Raw genomic sequence first — 16,920 nt, forward strand, 5'->3', positions numbered from 1 at the left:
TGACGGATCCCAGCCTTACATTAGGCCTGGCTCTACCACCATTTCCCTCCTTGCAGCCTGTTCCCAGTCTCCTTTATGACAATAAAGTCACCTTGGAATGGAGGTCAATAAGCCATTTTAGAATTATGAAAAGGGAGGGGTGCACAACTGCAGCATTGGTAATGTGTCCAAGATTCCTTTGGGACCCACTAGGTCTTAAAGCAGGAGGTTATAATACAGGTTAAATGGGAAATTTCAGAGAAAGCCCTATGTTGCAGGGAAAGGAAAGTTATGTGATTGGTTGTATCTCAGGTGAAGGTTAGGTATGTAGAAGCTTGGTGCATAACAAAATTTGAGCATAGAAAATCTCATCCCAACAGCTCCCGGGTTAGTCTTGGAAGGTCCATCCAGGTATTTTGAGTTTCTTGGATCAATAGTCCTTATCACAAGACAGAGTTGTCACCTAATTACCTTTCCCCACACTTGTATTATCTATAGTACTGAGTATTGGATAGCAGCGCTTCTCAAACTTCAGAAGTACACACAAGCCATCTGGGGATGTTGTTAAAGATTCTGATGTAGGATGTTTCAGGGGGGCCTGAGAGTCTGCATTTCTAAGCAATTCTTAGGTGATGTTGATGCTGCTGGTCTATTGATCTTACTTTGAGTAGCAAGGTGATAGAGTAAATTCAGCTGATTTAAGGAGACAATTCTCTTCTACTTTTAATGAATAAATTTAGGGAAGTCTTAGGGAAGGATTTAAAAAAATATTAATTACACTTTTGTATACCAATGTGTTCTGCTAACATTGTGTGGCTTAACTTGTATTTTTTGAATGTGCACTAGCTGAGAGAATGTGAACTGCAAAATTGGTAAGTCTAACTCACATGCTTAGGAAGTTCTTGTTGACTTCGATGTATAAGTCTGCATTTTAGATGTCTGAAGTGTTTGAGAGAATCAGACATGCTGAATTTATAGCTGTAGTTTGAAGCAGCAGAGGGAATTTGAATAACTATGTAAGTGGCATAAAACTTTAGGGGAATTTGATCTTTAAATTTTAATTAAATATTAGTCAAAGAACTAGACAGAAAAGAAACATACTTAAATAATTCATAGAGCAAACAAAAATTATAATGAAAATGGGAAAATATTAAGAATGGAATGAAAACAAAATACTACATATCAGAACTTGTGGGATAAAGCTAAATCGAGAGTTATAGAAAAATTCAGCTTTTAATACTTATGTTAGAACAGATGAAAGGCTGAACATTAGACGTTAGAAAAAGAATAACAGGATAAATTGAGAAAGAAAATAATAATAAACAATAATAAAGAGCATAACTTTGTGAAATAGAAAACAAAGAGAATCAACAAAGTCCCAAACTGGCTATTTGAAAAGATGTAAATTACAAATTTCAATAAAGACTGATCAAGTAAAAGATACAGGATACATATCAATATAAGCAAAATCAGGACTGAAAAGGAAGTACAACCAATGATGCTGCAGAGAGTTATTTTTTAATTATGAGGATATTATGAACTGTTACAAATACATTTGAAAACCTAGGAGAAATGGACAGATTCTTTAAAAAGCATATATATCATAAAACTGACTCAAGAAAAAATAGAAAACCTGAAAGGTTCTACAAGCATTAAAGAAATTGAATTTAGTAGTTAAAAAGTTCCACAAAGATTATACACCAGACTCCTTCAATTTTAACAGTTTACCAAACATGAAAGGAGTACAGAAAAAAAAGAGGACACTCCCAAACACATATCTAGATGGAAATTCCAGGTGGATTAGAGACTTCAGTGTGAAAGGCAAATCTATAAAGCTTTTAGAAGATGGACATCTTTATGGCATGAGGAACTATTTTTTAAACAAGACACTAACTGCACAAACTGTGGAGGAAAAGATGGGAAAAAAAGTCAAAACACCATAAGGAGAAAATTTGAGATAACATTTCACACTCCCCAAGTTGGCAAAAATTTAGAAGTTTGACCAAACCAAGTGCTTGCAAGAATGTGGAGGAACAGAAACTTCTATATACTGCTTGTGGCAGTGTAGATCGTTAGAACCACTTGGGAAAACAATTTAGCCTTATCTTAAAAAATTGAAGACATGCATGCCATATGACCCAGCCATTAGATATATGCACCAAGGAAAATGGTACATATGTACCAGGAAACATGTACAAGAAAATTCATAGCAGCAAAATCCATAATGGTAAAAAACCTGGAAATAATCCAAATGTTCATCCATAAAGAAAGATATTGTGACATTAGTCATACAGCGGAATATTATACAATATTGAAAATGAATGGACACAACAACATAGATGAGTGTCAGGAACACAATGTCACAGAGGAATATAAAGCAGCAGGAAACTTTATACACACTCCTGTGCCTGGCACTCATCATAGCGGTCCATAATCCATAAGGCCTGTTTAATCTACCCAGGCTCATATCCTTCCTCACACCACAGTCATCGAATCTGCTAGGCACTGCCTTTTTCATAGTTGCTCCTATGTACCGATTTGTCCTCTTCCCTTGACTTCCCTGGGATCGTCACCTCTCCCGGAGTAGACGCTGCTCTTCAGACTCAAGGAACCAGCCAAGGTCTCCCAAGCCCCGCCAGAAATCCAACCCCACAGGAAGCCATTTGTGGCTGCCCCACGTGTCTCCTCGGAACGTCCACGGAATTTACTGTCAGGACCGTGATGTTTTGTAATGAATCGTTCTCCAGGTAAATTTCATCTAGCAGGTACATAGTGAGCTCTCCTTATGTGAGCGAGCCTGTGGGAGGTGCTGCAAAGGCGCAGAGATGAACATGAAATAGTTCCCAGCCTCCAGTTCTAAACAGTAAGCTATCAAAACCGGGTGGGAAATTAGGCAAAGCTTTGTGGCTGCTCTTGAAATAGACGTAAAGCAGTAGGTGGTGAAGTGGTTTGGAATTCGCAGACCTGACTTCTAGTCCTGGGTCCATCCCACACACCAGCGGTGTGACCTGGGCCAAGTCATTTTACTTTTCTATGCTTAAATTCCCTATCTGTAAAGGTATGGTGGTACTACCCGCTTCGTGGGTTGTGGTGGGGACTACACCAGATGCTGCAGGATCGTGTGCTGAGGGCACTGTCTGGCACATAGTAAGTATAGGGGCAAACCTATGCTTACAATGTGCCTAGTAGCAGTGAAGACAGCTAGGATTTTAACATGTGGAGATGGTGTAGGCAGGGAAAGTCACCTCCATTGAATAGTCCAGTTTGCTGGAGCACAGAGTTCAGGCAAGAGGAGATTGGGGAAGGGGAGTGGCTGGATCTGCTGTGGAGAAAGAGGCTGCATCTGACAAGTGTGTACTTAATCCTGTGGAAGAGGGTATTGGGCAAGGTGACCAACAGGACCATGCTTGGCTCTAAGAAGGCCCTGTGGAGAGAGAGTAGAAGCTGGGAATCTGATTAAAACCATTGAAAATTGTACTGTTTTGGCTGTAGTACAAAAATAATAATGCCCTTAATCATTGAAAATTGTAATAATATTATGTTTATATTTTGCTTCTATAGAAACATAAAAAAGTAAATAAAAATTGATATAGACTTATACTCTATAGCATTAACTGCTATCTAACTAATTCCATTAGTAGTCAAAACTTCCAATAATGTTGATAATCATTTTTATTGCCAAAACTGTATAAGCAAATATTAGAAAATTTTATCACCTAGGAAGCTGTGAGGGTGACTCAGTGCTGTCAGTGACAGACCTGGTTAGCATTTCCCTGACTTTCTTCTCTATTCTGGGAGGTAGGCAGGGGGCTGGTGGATGTTTAAAACAAGGACTTACCATGCTACTTTGAATTGGAAATGCTTTCTTGGTTTTATTTTTAAATTATCATGGCAAATAGTAATCATGTAACAAGTTATAGTTATCATCTAATAGAAACATAGGCACATTGACTTGCTTCATAGTCTTTGCAACATCTTTGAAAACTGTAATGCTCACCCAATCCACTTCAGTGCCCATGCTGGACTAGAAAACACCTGAAAGAGCCTCTTAGCTTTATCAGTCAAAGAAGTAGAAAAAGGATCTTCTTCCATCCCATGTACTTTACTCTGGGCCTTTGAGTCTCTTTGTGACCCTGCCAAAAATAAAAATAAGATAAAATAAATATTATGAAATTTGTTCTCTTTGTGATTTTTCTGGCAATTAACACGGAGTCCTCTAGAGTTTAGATGAGATGGGTGGCAGATTCTGTGACTGACAGATTCTCTATGCCATGAATGTAGACAACGAAATTGGAAGATTTCTCTTTCATAACTAAGAAATAAGAAGCCTTTCCTCCCCTTTTCTAAATACCTGACTTTTGCTCCCAAGAATTCTCAAAATTATAGTTAAGTCTCACTCACTGAATTCACAAGTCAATAAACTTAGAAAATGGATTGAATTATTCATTATGATATAACCCACTTAAAAATTAATCATAAGAGAGTAAATCTTCCCATAAGAAAGCCAATGTTTTTCTTGCATTCTACTTCTGTGGACTACTAAAAATAAATCTGCTTATATGGCTCAACTGTAAATTTGTTTTGAAAATCTGAAAGACTGAATTTTGCTAAGTACAGATCTTGCTTATTTCCATTTCCTGGGTGTTACCCAGAGAATGTACAAAGAAATATTTGTAACCTACCAGTAAATGCTAGAGAATATGCCAGGAAGTTTGCAATCATATAAGGTATGACAAAGAAAAATATCCCTTCTTAAAAATGACTTTCAAAAAGAGTTCTTACTTTTACAATGCACTGTGATGCTACAAAAATAAATAAATAAATAAATAAATAATCACCATGGTTTCCTTTCTTTAAAAGAAATAATGTATAGGTATTTCAATTTTCACCATCAAATGCCACAGCTTATGAGATAGTTCAAAATGCAATGCAATTACCTGACTTCCACAAATGCTCCTTTGAAATGGAAATAATGGGAGTTGATCACATTTCCTACTGAGGCAGGATTCCCAATGCTCTATTAATGATAGAAGACCTATTTGTTGCTCTAACTTAAAAACACACACGCAGAGTACAAGAATATGGAAGTGTTATAAACCATGTACAGTCACTGAACAACAATGGGGAATATTTATTGAGGGCTTGCCGTGTGCCTGGCACTGTTCTGAGTACTTCATGTATAAGAACTTCTCTCATTTAATCATAACAACCTGATGAAGTTGGTACTATTATCATCATCTCCATTTTACAGACAAGGAAACTGAGGCGTACGCAAGACAAGTGTTCCAGGTCAAAATTCTCTGAGACCCAAACTGCTAACTACTGTGCAGCCCCACATCCCAGAAAGCTCAGGTACAGTGACCAATGTTACTGCCAAATGCTGGCCTGGAGTGGACCTTTGCCCAGAGTGGTAACCAATGTCAGTGGTGGCAGAGCACTCTTTCTAGACACGTGGGACTCAGAAAGGTGGAGTGAAGGAGCTGGGGCTCCATCTCCTGCTTTCCTCTCGGCCACTCTTTGCTCTACGCCGTACTTCTCCCTGCTTTTTACAAATGTGCTGATTTTATTGGCAGCTACTCTCACAGCTGTGGTTTTGGCAAAGCTAATGGAAGGGGAGCTTTACTATTAAGTCAAAGTTGCAAACTAAGGGTTTCCTAAGTTCAAGTCCCCTATGTCAGGCATTAGTTATCACAGCAGGATCATCGCAACATGACTAAGCGGCTGCCAGACCTTCTGTTTTGGAGAGTAAGATTGCATCATCAGTTTCTCTGTCCTGGGTATTATTGCATTTAAGATGAGTCAAATAGTTTCCTAAGATGGTCTAAAGCATCTGATTGGCTGTACCACAATTTGGTCATTTTGTTCATCTGAACATGGCTTAGACCAAAAGAATATATCCTGCCCAATAGCTATTTCTCTCCTCTTTACCATGTGACACAAAAAGTTTCTGGAGAGTGGAGCTAAGCCACCCTCCATTCCTGCATTCAGTTAACAAGTGCTGATGACATCTCTGTTGAACATTAGGCAACGACTGGCTTTTGACCGTTATGATCCCCACTTTCACAGGATTAAATCTTCCAGGGGAGAGAAACAATCAAACCAGCAAGTACTATAAAGTGTAATCATAAGAAAGGAAAGTTGAAGGGTTTATGTGAGACCTGAGGAAGGGCATCCAATTCAGAAGTGGGGGCCAGGGGTCGACGAAGTCTTCTCTGAGGAAAGACCTGAGACCTGAAGGAAGAATAAGAATTACTCAGAGTGAACGGCATAAGGAAGGAGAGAGAAAGGTAAGACAGGTAGAGGGAATAGCATGGGGAAGGCTCTGAGGTGAGAGAGAGTACGGCACCCCCATGGACCTGGAAGGGGTCCCCAGAGCTATCTGTATTCACTGATTTACATGAAAAAGATTTTATCTTTGTCCAGCTGGGGTTTGGAAATATACAGCCATAATCAAAACCAAGTTACAGGAAACGCTTGCAGGAAATGTGGTAGGAGTCCCCTCTGTTTGTATCACATTCTGTGAGAGGTGGGGCTCTGTGTGCACAGGAAGGACCATAACACTTTAGGGCTCAAGCAACCTCCAGCTGAGTGCAGCTTAGACACATTCTTCTCGCTCTCCCTGAGTGGTGACTAGCATCTCTTGCCTTAGGTGCAGCCTCTGGCAGTCTCAGAGCGGCCACAGCCTCGTCTGCCGGCCAAGGAGGGTTTCCTGCTCTGTGCATATCAGGGCAGTGGTGACAGCAGTGATTGGAGTGAGAATAAGGTAACACTCAGGCAGCACTTCTGTGGAAATCTAGAGGCTGGAGGCAACAGAGTCCTGGCTCAGGTGACAAGAGGAAGATGGTATCACTCCGTTCATGTTATTTGGGAGCTCAAGAGCTTGCTGTGAGACCCCCAAATGGGCAAAAGTAAAAGTAGATTCTCCTCTCTTTATGAGAATAATGGAATAGGGGCATAGCACGTCTTCAGCCCTGCTGGCACCCTGATGCTAGCAGTGGCACCGTGGGCAGATGCCAGCCTAGAGGGAAACCTCCATGGATTTGTTGGATCCTAAGACTGAGTTGTATTTGACTACCAGCAGCAGCAAGGGACCAATGGGACTACTTTGTGGATACCTGTAAGGACCCTGGGATTCTTAGAGGGGACTATGTCAAAGAAGGGTTTTCTATGACCAAGTAGGGAGAAAGGGTCTTGGAGCCACTGAAATTTGGGCACAAATGGGTTTACATCCCTCCTCACCAGCTGGGGAAGGCGGAGATGTGAGTCACATCCAGAAGCCACCACCAGCATAGCTAAACATGATAAACTCTTGGAGATTAGAGGTGGTGTGTGGTTGAATCCTCTGTAGTAATTATTACATGTCTTCCACAAAATTAAGTTTTATAAATATTTGACAATTTAATGACTGACTGCATGTCTTTCTGTTTGATCTTTCTGGAAGGAAAACCTTGAACCACGAAGGCATGAGAATTATGGTGACACAGAATGAGGTATGCATACCCCTGGGCATGTGTTTGGAGGGAAACTCCCTGGGGCATGAATTTCTCTTAAATATTTTTTGGACAAAAACTAAACATTTGAAGTGATCTGGTAAGTAATTTAAAACATTTTGATTAGAACAGGCATGACTGTATTAAGGAATAGCATATTAAAAAGCACACTGAATCTATTCATACTGTGTAAGTGATATGTGAAACTAAATATAAAAAAAAGGTAAAACAAGTGAAAAAAGATAAAACAAGTGATTTCAAATATAAGACTTACACTAGGACACTTAGAACCTTCGTCTCCCCTCCCTCCTCCTGGGGTCTGCATCTTCACTGCCTTTGGCCAATAGAGATGCTTGAGTGGAAAAGTCTGAAAAAGCACTGGTGGAGCAGGGAAGAGAGGTCAGGAGATACAAGTTCTAACTTTCTACTTTAATCGTCATTATCATCCATCTTCTCCTTATTAATAAGAATAGTAGCAGCAACAAAAACAACAGCTAGTTTCATCAAATGCTTACTAAGTGCTAAATACTTTTAAGCTCCAGTTCTACACACACACGTACATCTTTTGAGGTGTATACTATCAATGTGTCATTTTATCCATTTACCAATGGGACACTGATGCACAAACAGCTGAAGTTACATAAGGACTATGGGATGGGGCTGACTCAAATCCCTGCAGTCTGGCTTCAGACTCCACATTGAGCAATAGGACCTTAAGATGCCGACGAGCTCTGCTGCCCCCTGCTGGGGAAATAGGCTGTTGGTTCTAAGCCAAAGCAATCAGCTTTGGACTGCACCATTGCGGTAGCGGGCAAAAAAACTCAGCCTTAATGGCATGCTTTATACTGGCGATGTCCAGTGATCCCACTAGTATTTTCTTGCGGAAAGTGTGAATGTAATACAGTCAGAAATAGGGTAGAAGAGGCAGAGGCAATGAGGAAACAGTTTGAGGGGAAGCAAAGCAGGAAAAAAGAGGCAGGGGGTGATGCGGTCAGAAGTGTCCCCAATGCCCGTGAGCCCCTAGGAGAGATGACCTGGTGGCCTAGTCCCTTGAGTGCTCAATCTACAACTGTAGCAACGTGCTCTGCTTCTCTGTTAGACCTGGCTGGGCCACCCCTGATACGTCTCCTAGGTTTCCTCACCTCCTGTTCAGTCATCTCTCAGCATGCGAGGTTATCTGAGGCTCTCGTCCTTTTTTCTTTTTTTAACATTTATTTATTTATTCATTTATTTATTTTTGGCTGTGTTGGGTCTTCATCACTGTGCACACGGGCTTTCTCTAGTTGCGGTGAGCGGGGGCTACTCTTCGTTGCGGTGCACGGGCTTCTCATTGCGGTGGCTTCTCTTTGTTGCGGAGCACGGGCTCTAGGTGCGTGGACGTGCTGGCTTCAGTAGTTGTGGCACGCGGTCTCAGTAGTTGTGGCTCGCGGGCTCTAGAGTGCAGGCTCAGTAGTTGTGGCGCAGGGGCTTAGTTGCTCCGTGGCATGTGGGATCCTCCTGGACCAGGGCTCGAACCCGGGTGTCCTGCATTGGCAGGCAGATTCTTAACCACTGCACCACCAGGGAAGTCCCAGCTCTCTTCTTTTCAATCTGGAAACCCGACACAATACAAGTTTGGTGTAGGTCCTTGGGCAAATCACTTCCTTCTGGGTCTCAGGTTTCTCTTCAGTAAGTAAGGCAGTTGTGTTTTCAAGCCAGTGTGCTACTGCCCCACTGAGGGCAGTTGGAATGTGCATATGTGCAGGGAAGGGGGCAGGTTGATTGTCACAAAGACTTAGAGGGAGTTCACTGGCATTTAGCACCAGGAACCAGCCATGCTAAACATCCTGCTAAGGCCGTTAGTACCCCTGAGGAACACGGCATGATTCAGAGTCTATATGATTGTTTCTTCTTATAAAAATGTAAGTAAATCCATTTTAAGTTTTGAAGTTCTGTTAAATTAGCTTCTTTAGAGTTGAAGGTTAAAATGTTCAAGGGAAGGGAAAAATAGCTCGTGATTTATACAGAACTTTCCAAAGGGGAATTTAAATCCTGGGTGATTTCTAAAGGAAACAGCTTTTCTGTGACTGGAGGATTTCTGGCATGTTTCTAATGCCTTCAAGCTCTAAAGATCTAAAACCACGATCACATTAAACACAGATGTCCTGTGAGCCGGAAAGTGTTCTGCTGATAAAACTGTATGGCATAGTTTTCTTGAGTTGTGGGGAAAAGTTTTTTTCTCAAGCCATGGGTACCTGATTTTATTTATCTGCTAGTGAAGACGGATGGAATGTTTGGCAGACTCTGACTGCAGCAGACTACGTTCAGGGCCCTTTCTGCAGGGCCAGCTGCAGTTGCCTTTTTTGGTCTTCCTGGATCATCTGTGAACCTATGACTTAACTGTTAGGTGTTCCTTATTGCCTATGTTATTTTTGTCATATCTGGGTACCATGTGGATTACCATGTGCATTATAATTATCTTAATATTTTTCATCAACTCACTTTTTTAAATCTTGTTTGCCTCCTAAGTATTTTCTGTGAAATGATGGTTTGATAGCGGATTTACATTTTTCAAATATACTTTAAACTATATGCATAACTATTAAAAAATTTTAAAATTCATCCATATATTACCTTAAATCATCTTGAATAAGTGTAACCATAACCATAACCTATAGCAATAATAAAGAGGAGTTTTTAAAATCCAGATTCTATATGGAAAACATAGGGATTAAAAGAGAATAAATAAACCCGTGTTTGTAAAATGGGTATGTATAAGTTTATGACAGAGTTGACTTAAGCATGAATGTGTGTGTGTGTGTGTGTGTATGTGTGTGTGTCTGTGAGTGCGCAGTCAATTACATCTAATATTCATTGTGGCCTGATGTGACATTCTGGTATTAACTTCCAAATACTTCTCAATAAGTGGTGAAATACTCAGCCAGCATCACTGCAATGAATTACTTTTGCTATGGCCAAAAGCAAAGAAATTTGACATGTGAGTTATTTATTCTGGCTTTTCTAGGGTGGATATACGATTTCTTTTAGGCAGTGGAAACCACTGAAACAGATCCTGTGACAGAGACAAGGGAATAATTATAATGCTTGGCCATGGACTTGAAGGTGTGGAAGGAGAGAAGTGAGGACATGAGGGGAGTGAGGACAGTTAAACAGGGTTAATAGATTGTGATCCCAGTGAAGGTGAGTACCAGAGGCCCTGCCTTTTCTGTCTGACCTAATTGTTTCCAGGAATGGAGACATGAAGTCCAAGTTCCTTTAAGCCTCACAGTCAAACTCCTATTCTATCCACAGACCCACATTACCGAGGAGAGGTTCGCATGTGGCCAAAGACCCCTCCACCAGATAAAGTCATAAGAAGAACTTAGACCTTTCTTCTATTCTTTCAAACATATGGGTTCCTCCATCAGCTATGCCTTCTTCTTCATTACTGAATACAATAATAGCTTCACATGTTGGGAGGACCCTCAGTGAGTCAGAATTCTCCTTACGTCAAAAGGAAGGATCCAATTTACAGGAAACTAGTGCCAGCTCATCTTCAGGTTGACACTGTCCATAGAGTTTATCGATTTCTCTTGCTTCTTGCAAGCGCCAAGGGGACGGAGATTCTCACCTGCTTTGCTCAGAGTTTGAGCACCAGGGTTTAGCACATAGAAGGTTCTTAATAAGCATTTGTTGAATGAATGAATGAACCTTAGCCTTTCCCAGCTTCAGTGAAAAGTGCTGCAAGACAACTGAGGATAAGGAAGGCTGGGTCCCTGACATTTGTTGATGGAGAGGCTAGAAGCCCATGAGGGGTGGGGTCAAGAGGCTTTTTCGTGGACTCTGCCACACAGGCCAGAGTGAACCCCATGATATGCACCACGACCCCCTGTGGCCATTCTTGCAGCCCGTTTCAGAGACCTAGAACCTTAGCCCGAGACTGCAGACGCAGTTCCTCTGCCCCTGGTCCGGCAGTTCCCACTGATTTAGAGATAAACTGTCTGATGTATACAGTTTGTCTGGCCTTCAATCTTAAATGGTCTTTGCAGTTTGAAAATTATAGTGATGCCTGGCTATTCAGTGCTCAGACTTCCAGATCCTCTCCCTTTTGCCCCAGGAGCAGCCACAGCTCAGAAACCTAACTCCGTCACCCTGTCTTTCAGGAAGAGTACCCCACTGGTAGTGCTGTCCAATTTCATTTTAGTATTTCAATTAAAGTAATTTTTAAAATGTATCTCTAAGAGCGACTTAACTTTTCTAGCCCTGTAAGATTTTCCCCATTTGAAAAAATTTCTAAATCATAGGAAAAAAGTCCTTTGACAGATATCAAAAGGTAGTGTGTGGACGATTGATTTAGGGTTTATTAAATAGGTTTACCGCATAGAAATCATGGCCGGGACCCATTTCACACAAAATTAACCCGCAGACGTAGTTCGGTGTCATCCTTAGTGTGTGTGTGCCAACCACTTCTCTAGCCACACAGGAACTTTTTAAGGTTGATGACGGGAGAGCGCGTCTTAACTCATCAGCGCACACCTACTGGGCGCGGAGCATCGCAGGCCGGGATAAGTACTTGCGCGGTCGTTAACAAGCCCCTAGGAGCCGGCGGCGCGGGATCCACGTCCTCCCCGAGCGTCACGGGGGGCTGGGTGCCAGCAGGTGCGGGGTCAGGTGAAGCCACCGAGAGCCCGCCTGCCCGGCCGGGAGTTGGATCAGCCGCGGCCCGCCAGGCGTCCGGAGCCCTGCTCGCCGCGGGGCCTGGGCGCGGGCAGGCGGCGAACCCCGCACTCCCCGGGCCTCGCGGGCGGGCAGCCTCCTCCCCGTCCTCGAGCCGGGCGGGCAGCTGCGCCCACGCTCGCCGCCTCTCTCGCGCACCCCCGAGCGCCAGGGGCCACCCGGGGGATTTGTCATCGCGCCCTATATAGCCGCAGACAGCTGCCATCTGTTATGTTTAGTAACAACCCCGCGCCGCTCCCTCTTCCGGTGAATAAGCCTGCCTCGGTCATTAAGCCAGGAAGTTATTTTTTGAAGGACTCCCACTCCCTCTCTCAAGCAGGCTTTGCCCCTTACGCAGCGGCTGAGGCTTCAGCGTCGAATCCTCCTTTCTCCCTGCCTCCCTGCTGGGAGCAGGAGGCTGGATTCACTGCTGGCCTGGGCGTATCGGCAGGTGCTTCAGTAAAAAAGCTGAGAGAGCTCCTCGCTCCATGGGTTCAGTGAAGAGAAAAATCTGTGATGTGTGCACCATTTTAATGCATCACATTTCAGTTCTGCAAATGCGAAGTGTAAATTGGGTTAGAATATGATTGTGAATCAGACCAGCCGTCATAATTAATTTATCACCGTGCTCCAGATACATCAGCTAAAATAATATGAATTTAAAGTAACGGTTCCTCTTGCCCTTGTGTTTGCTGGTGAACTCTTAAAGAATATATCCTGGAGAAATAAAGGAACTAAGATTCCAGTCTCTTCTTGTGTTGTCAAAGCATGAATGTAATTAAACATTCTCAACCAAGTTTCTTCCACCAACTGAAATTGAATTTGCCCACTGACACTTTATATCAGCCTATGTCCCACTCTCGTTGACACATCCTGAGCTGCTGATAAACATTGGAGATGAGCTTTTTCATATTTCAGGCATATCTGAGATGCCTAAAGTTCCGGTCCCCCAACTGACTGATTGTTAGAATTTACTAGGGCATTGTCACTCAAAGTGTGGTCTGGGAAGCAACTGCACAGCATCACTTTCAAGATCACTTAGAAATGCAGAATCTCAGGCCCCACCGCAGACCTATGGAATGGGAATCTAAATTTTTATCAAGACCTCCGCATTAAAGTTTGAGAAGAACTGTTCTTTTTTAAAACCACAAATACCTTTGCCCAAACGTCTATATGTGTTTAGTAAGCAGCAGAGGTGATTCTTATAAGTTGAGTAGTTAGGTTTGGAGGGCACTGGTCTCTAAGGCCTAAGGTTCAGGTGACTTTTATGCTTGTGACATCAGCCAAATTTTTGAATCAGTAAAACTGTTTAAAAGTTTGATACAGGTGAGTTTATCTGTTTGGTTGTCCGTGAATTACAGATACAAGAAGGTTTATGAATTATTTGGTTAAATAACAACACATTTATTGCTCCATTAGGGAAGCTCAAAACTGGGAAGGTGGATTTTCTCCTAGTATAACTGGCTCATTCACTCCCAGACTGAGTGTAGTCATGAGAGAATCTTTTGCTTGGCCATTAAAGCTGCTCCCTTCCCCCACCCCCTATTCAAATGGTCTGACTTTATATATAACAGTACCTTTCATTCAGAAGAACACAAAAGTCCTTTATGCTGATGCTCAGCACTGTTTAGGGCTGTGTTAGAGGACTAGGTCTAGTTCTGGACTTCACAATAAAAGAGAGATGTGGAGACCTTGGCAAAGTTTCAGAAGAAATTCCTAAAGGTTATTTTTACAATTCAAAGTGAATCTTCAAATTGTGCGGCATTATCTAGAAAATGGCCATCTGTCCATTGACATAAACAACATGAAATGAGCCTTCACTGCAGCTTGAGAGATTTTTCAGTTTTAGAGAAATAAATATTGTAGGAATGCGTTAGAGAAAAGAATGTCTCTGGACCGCAAGTTCTCAACCTTGGTTACACATTGCAATCAGCTGGGGAGGTTTAAAAAATCCCAAAGCCAATTATGTTGGGATCCTTTGGGCGGGACCCAGGCATCAGTATTTATTAAAGCTCCCCAGGTGATTCTGATGTGCAGCCGAGGATGAAAACAGTGCTCCTCCAGCTGTAGTGTGCATTGGCACCATCTGGGGATCTTGTTAAACTGCAGATTCTGATTCAATAGGTCTGGGGTCAGCCCAGCTCTTCTGCAATTCTAGCCAGTGCTCAGGTAATGTCCAAGCTTGGTCCATGTGCCAGGCTTTGAGTAGCAAGAGGCTAGAGGCCTTTGAAATTAGACTAAACTCTCTCCCAGGAAGAGTCCATGCTCTTATTTTTAGGCCATCTCAGAGTCCCTATGGCTTTATGATATTTGTCAACATGCAAAAGCGATAAGTTCAAGTAGTATATAAACTGATGAAAAGAAAACCAGTATCAAGAACACTGCTTTGGATGAAAATCTTTAACAATGATCAGTATCTCCTTGAATGGAAAACTAACGACAGAACTTAAAGGATGGAAATGTTCCTAGCTTTCCTGGACAGCACCACCATCCCTCTTCTCATGTTACGATTTCCTCAAGATGGCTTTGGTAGTAGCAGAGTTGTCATAATGGTATCTGGTTGAGTACAGGGGCAGCTGGGGTGCTGGCTTTGCTGTATCTGTGCTGGTAACATCTGGTCCAAAGTAGAGCCATCTCAGAACTTAGAGGTTTCTCTGAGTTCTGGGCATAAGATACCCAGCCATTTTGTTAAATGGCAGTGGTTGAGAGTCTGCCTGCCGATGCAGGGGACACAGGTTTGCGCCCCATTCCGGGAAGATCCCACATGCCGCGGAGCGGCTAGGCCCATGAGCCATGGCCGCTGAGCCTGCGCATCCGGAGCCTGTGCTCCTCAACGGGAGAGGCCATAACAGTGAGAGGCCCGCGTACCGCAAAAAAAAAAAAAGAAAGAGATCCTATTCAACTGTCAACATGATAGGGCCAGTAAGTAGAGCTAAATTTTAAATTTAAAAAATGTAAACACGTCCAAGTGATATTAATAGCTAACCTAAATGACAGGGCTTTACATGTACTATCTCATTTAGTCCTCTCAACAACCCCTATTTACAAATAAGACAACAGAGCTTGGAGAAGAGCAGACACTTGCCTGAGGCCACACGACTCAAAAGCAGCAGAGACAGTATTGGAACCCACTTCTGCTTGACTCCAGAACCCTCCACATTGAGTTCATCCACGATAACAGATCTAGCTTGCTGTTTGAAATTTTCTATTGGATATTTCTGCCACTATAAGCAGTGTGTTCATATTTTCCCTAGGCTGTGGACTAAATATTTTTTAAAAGCAGCCTTTTAATTTTTTAATTAGCCTGGTTCCCCAAAGATAAAGCTCTTTAAAGGTCAGATATTAATTTAATCCTCTCTGGGTTATTGCTGAAAAAGATCAGTCCAATTGACCTTGACAAAAACTACCTCAGAGGCCTGGAGACAGACAGGCTCTTCGATATCAGTGAGCACAGACAACCGCTGTTACGGGAAGGGGCGTTTTCTTTGCCTTTGATAGCAGGCAGATTTGTTTTTCTTGACAAGACCCTGAGTAAAAAGACTTAATATCCATCTTCAATGTGAATCGAATCGTGTCCTACTGACATTAGATCCTCAGGCCTGGGGAACACCGGGCTGGCCGCTGGGGGGCTGCGTTAGGCAGACTCAATGACCATGAGAGGAAATGGAGCGTGACATCGCCAGAAAGGGCGGGCTCGTCACACGCTCACTGGCCTGCCTCCACCACAGAGCCTCACCAAGGACAAAGTCAGTAAAGGCCCACAGTTCAGATGACACTTTCCTAAGGACAGTCAGAGTTTCCAAGATATCAACCTAAAATGCAGATTTTGCCTGAGGAGAACAAAAATCTGTCAGCTTTGCGTCAACATGGTAGCAAACAACTTTATACATGACCAACACAACAAAGTATTACTGTCCTGGGCCTGGGCCAAGACAAAGATGGGGGCCTGTTGGCCCACCCCTGGGCCTGCCACCTCCCCCACATGGCTGGAATGGGGACAGCGATGACCATGGTCAGCTGAGTGGATGTGTGGCCCCAGCTGGGCCAATCAGAATCCTTCCCTGGAATTTTTCTTTAATTAATTAATTTATTTTTGGCTGCATTGGGTCTTCGCCGCTGCTCGTGGGCCCCCTCTAGCTGCGGCGAGCGGGGGCCACTCTTGATTGTGGTGCGCCGGCTTCTCATTGCAGCGGCCCACCCCCCCACCCCACCCCCGCCGCCGCAGAGCAAGGACTACAGACGCGCAGGCCTCAGCAGCTGTGGCACGTGGGCTCTAGAGCACAGGCTCTGTAGTTGTGGCACACGGGCCCAGTCACAACGCGGCATGTGGGATCCTCCCGGACCAGGGCTCGAACCCGTTTTCCCCTGCGTTGGCAGGCAGGTTCTCAACCACTGCGCCACCAGGGAAGCCCCCGTGGAATTTTTTTTTTAATTTATTTATTTTTGTCTGCACTGGGTCTTCGTTGCTGCACGTGGGCTTTCTCTAGTTTCGACGAGCGGGGGCTACTCTTCATTGTGGTGCGCAGGCTTCTTGTTATGGTGGCTTCTCTTGTTGCAGAGCACTGGCTCTAGGCACACGGGCTTCAGCAGTTGTAGCACACGGGATCAGTAGTTGTGGCGTAGCACACGGGATCAGTAGTTGTGGCGCACGGGCTTAGTTGTTCTGCATGGCGTGTGAGATCTGCCTGGACCAGGGCTCAAACCTGCATCCCCTGCTTTGGCAGGCGGATTCTTAACCACTGCACCACCAGGGAAG

At 43.4% G+C, this 16,920-nt stretch overlaps 1 long non-coding RNA gene across 1 annotated transcript; it reads left to right on the plus strand.

The window, feature by feature from the left end:
* Positions 1–2,603: 2,603 nt before the first annotated feature.
* LOC141277827 (uncharacterized) lies at positions 2,604–7,472 on the plus strand. Its single transcript, XR_012329683.1, has 3 exons — positions 2,604–2,726; positions 5,231–5,331; positions 7,421–7,472. It is a non-coding gene; the product is annotated as an uncharacterized lncRNA (long non-coding RNA).
* Positions 7,473–16,920: the final 9,448 nt, after the last annotated feature.

The sequence above is a fragment of the Tursiops truncatus genome, chromosome 2 (assembly GCF_011762595.2).
Source record: "Tursiops truncatus isolate mTurTru1 chromosome 2, mTurTru1.mat.Y, whole genome shotgun sequence".
Classification (NCBI taxonomy): domain Eukaryota; kingdom Metazoa; phylum Chordata; class Mammalia; order Artiodactyla; family Delphinidae; genus Tursiops; species Tursiops truncatus.